The sequence below is a fragment of the Suncus etruscus genome, chromosome 10 (assembly GCF_024139225.1).
Source record: "Suncus etruscus isolate mSunEtr1 chromosome 10, mSunEtr1.pri.cur, whole genome shotgun sequence".
NCBI classification, from domain to species: Eukaryota; Metazoa; Chordata; class Mammalia; order Eulipotyphla; family Soricidae; genus Suncus; species Suncus etruscus.
Window position 1 is genome coordinate 27,100,594 of NC_064857.1, and position 4,194 is coordinate 27,104,787.

Consider the following 4,194-nt stretch of genomic DNA (forward strand, 5'->3'; position numbering starts at 1 on the left):
TACACACACACACACACACACACACACACTTGTGCAAGGCAAACATTCTACAGGTCAGGTAGTGCTACTGCTTCAGCCTCAAAATGTTAGCATTTACATGGAGGTATGCTATCGACATATAGCAGAGTCTAAAAATCAATAAAGAAAATAGAGAAAATAGGGGTGGTGTGTAAAATAAAACTCCACGAACTGTGAGATCACATCAAGCATAGTATTTCTAAACTGCATGTAGCTGGATCTGAAGAAACAGGGTAACAGTGAGGAAATAATACACAAAGACAGTTAGGAAAAAATGATCATGGCATTTGTGGTCTTTTTTGCCTTGTGCTCTCTGCCTGAACTAACCAGCCAGAAGTCTTCTTTCTTTATTAAAACCAATTCCCGGGCCGGAGCGATAGCAGAGCGGTAAGGTGTTTGCCTTGCATGAGACCAATACAGGACGGATAATAGTTCAAATCCCGGCATCCCATATGGTCCCCTTTGCCGCCTGCTGGTGGGATTTCTGAGCACAGAGCCAGAAGTAGCCCCTGAGCACCGCTAGGTGTGACCCAAAAATCAAAATAAATAAATAAATAAATAATAAATACAATTCCCAATACCAGAAGGAGGAAGGAAGATAGGAGAGAGGAGAGAGAGAGGAGATAGAGAAAGAAAGAGAGAGAGAAGAGAAGAGAGAGAAGAGAGAAGAGAAAGATGAGAGAGGAGAAGAAGAGAGAGAGGAGAGGGAGAGCGTGAGGAGAAATGAGAGAGGAAAGGGAGAGAGAAAAAGAGAGAAAGAATTATTATCCAGTGGGTCTTTACATATCAAAGGAAGAGGCTTAAGGAAGGAGGAAATCGGGGGAACACCTTCGTTTGGGGTTGATAGCTTGATGTCATCTTATAGGGAACAATAGAACAATAGGTAAAGTGTGTGCCTTGTACTCAGCTGACCTGCACTCCATATGGTACTCTGAGCCCTGTCAGGTTGGATCTTTGAGAGTAGAGTTATGAGTAAGCCCAGAACACCTCCAGATGTGAACCAAAAATCAAACCCCCCAAAAAAAGTGAGAGAGAGGAAAGAATGATCTTATTAATGAATTCTGTGTTGATCATATGTTGAATAGATAAAACATTTGATATATTAGACATATTAGATTAAATAGAACTTAAAAAAATTTTTTTTGGTTTTATGTCTTAAAAATATGGAACGCTTCACGAATTTGCGTGTCATTCTTGCTCAGGAGCCATGCTAATCTTCTCTGTATCGTTCCAGTTTTAGTATATGTGCTGCCGAAGCGAGCACACAACTTAAATTTTGAATTAATAATTTAAATTAAAATTAGATTTATTGGGGCCGGGCGGTGGCGCTGGAGGTAAGGTGCCTGCCTTGCCTGTGCTAGCCTAGGACGGACCGCGGTTCGATCCCCCGGCGTCCCATATGGTCCCCCAAGAAGCCAGGAGCAACTTCTGAGCGCATAGCCAGGAGTAACCCCTGAGCGTCACAGGGTGTGGCCCAAAAACCAAAAAAAAATTAGATTTATTAATTAGTGGCATTTAAAAAGATAATTATAAAAATATTAATGTATTATGAGGTTTATCTATTATGTATGTAATTTTATATATATATATGTATATTTTTCTTAGACTATTCTAGTGCAGTAGGCAATAATACTTTATAGGTAGAATTAAAAAATTAAACAGGGGGCCGGAGAGATAGCATGGAGGTAAGGTGTTTGCCTTTCATGCAGAAGGACGGTGGTTTGAATCCCGACATCCCGTATGGTTCCCCGTGCCTGTCAGAAGCGATTTCTGTGAGTAGAGTCAGGAGGAACCCCTGAGTGCTGCGGGTGTGACCCAAAAAACAAAACAAAAAAAAGTAATACAGTATTGGGTGGTAAAATGAAGATTGAAGTAGTTGATTTATTTTTATTTTTATGAAAAGAACAAGAAAATTTGAGATCTGCCCTTTTCATATTATTAAGCACATATTGAAGTAGTATCATCTATGTTGGACAGAAGACAGAAAACCTCTAGCATCTATATGTCTTAGACAATTGAAATTTCATATCATTGATTTACAAAGAAAGACATTGCCTGATCAGAAAGTAAGCCTGCACCCAAGAATCCATAATGCTTGGTGCTAACTATTTGACACCAGGTATCCAACATAGCTAGTGAAATTGTTTGGGAATAGCAAATTTTATTCTGGTGAAGAATTTTCTGGGGGAAGAATGTATCAGGCAAAGGGAAACCTTAATATGTGCTGTCCTATTTGGAGATGAGTAGATAAATGGGACCGCACAGAAAATGTCAGGTGGGAAGGCAAGGGCCAGATTTAAAAGGCCTGGTAAGCCTGAACAAAACTGATAATTCTCTTTTCAATGTGATAGGAAGTCACTGGAGGATCTCTGACTGATTTATAGAGAAGAATGAGAGTGATAGTCATAATGAAGGGAACAGTGATATAAACCGGAATTGGAGTTGCAGCTTGATTCTTCCAGAAGTTTCTGGGACTGGGGAAATAGACTTTAATTATAAAGTCACTCAGGAGAGCACTGTTTGATTATGGCCATAGATAGAAATGCCCTCTGTTGTGGCCACACACTGATGGGCTTTAAACTAGTTGATGTATTTTCTAGGACAAGAGCTGACATACACAAAAAAATTCTATGAGATTCACTGAATTAAAAGCATTGAGGTTAATATCCTTTTTTCCAACTAGGCCAGGAATATTCTCACATCAAAGTTACTTCACTCTTTTTCTCATGTCACTTGAAAACAATTTATAATAGCCTTCTCAACATAATCAATTTAAACATTTCAGTGGAAATTCTGCTGTTGCTCTTGAGACTCATTGACAAGCATTGACTTAATTATATTGGCCCTGGGCTTGTGAATTTTTCTGAAATCATGTCAGGACTTAGTGAAAGGTAGAGATAAAATAAATTATGCCCTATTGAATAGAGTTGAGGTGCTGACAGAGGTTAGTGCAATTTGCAATTGTAGGTATTCAGTGGCATGGCACTGAACACATTTGTTTTTCCTTAGTAGAAGGAATAGTGTGGAGGTGAAAGAGCACTGTGTTTGAAATGCTGGAACCAGAAATGGTTTTTACCGACTTACTCATTCTCTGTATTTTGACAGTAGGCAAATACTTTTCTGTGCTTTGTTGATGTTCGAATTAACTAATGTTCTCCTTTCTCAAATTGTTCTATGTGATTTTCCTGTATTGATTTGGGGTGTGAGTCAATGATTTAGTCAATATTATGATTCCTCATTTTTTAATCACTTTTCCCTTGGACTAACTCATTGATAAATAAAATTTGTCTGTCTGCAGATTTTTAACTCTGGCTAACTTGAATTTTATGAATACATTTTACAATTATGCAGGAGAAATTTATCACTGAAATTTCTAAAATGTTGTGGAGTGCACTTAAATTTATATCTTCACTGCAAAGTATCGGGCTAAATGCACTGTAAATAGTTTCTTATGTGTAACAAAATATTTTTTTAGGACCTAGAGTGATAAATGTATATTCATGAATTTAATTACCAGTAAGATAGAAGCTGTCACCAATTATACTACAACTATTTAAATTATACCAATCAGCTAGATATTTAAAGAAAATGTAGAGGACAATAATCTTTATAGTGTTTTTAATTAGCAATGTGTTGTTTTTCTCACTAATCTTGTTGTTAATTTGGAGGATGATTTGAGAAACAAGATAATTTTAAAGCATTCTCAAGTTTTGGAATGTATTGTAGGCAAAACAATCCAAGGCTGTATAAAATCTGTCTTGTCATTGCATCATTTTAATAGGCTCTAAGTATTTTGAAAAAGACCTTATATGTTACATGGACTGCTCTGTCTTTTCATAAAAAGTGCTTTCAGCTTCATCCTATGAGGACAAAGAAAGACTTTTTTTACATAAAGAAAAAAATTATTATGATGTGCTTCGTCCAGAATACTAAGGTATTAGTGCCAAAAAAACAAAAACAAAAAGACCAAAAAACCAACTTGAGTCCAAATCTACTACAAAATAAATATAAATTGAGAGTCCCTTCTGTCTGTAACAAAAATTATGGTTACAAGAAAAAAAATGTATAATCAACTTTTTTTAGAATGTTATTTATGATCAGTTTGCAAAGAATGTGATGATATGGGAAGACAAAAAGAAAATTTTTCATGTTAGAAATGCATTCCTCTTAAGATTT

At 36.5% G+C, this 4,194-nt stretch overlaps 1 non-coding gene across 1 annotated transcript; it reads right to left on the bottom strand.

Annotated features, from left to right (window-relative positions):
- Nucleotides 1-1,175: 1,175 nt before the first annotated feature.
- On the bottom strand, nucleotides 1,176-1,282 carry LOC126021517 (U6 spliceosomal RNA). The gene has a single exon (XR_007500028.1). It is a non-coding gene; the product is annotated as a U6 spliceosomal RNA (small nuclear RNA).
- Between the last annotated feature and the right edge of the window lie 2,912 nt (nucleotides 1,283-4,194).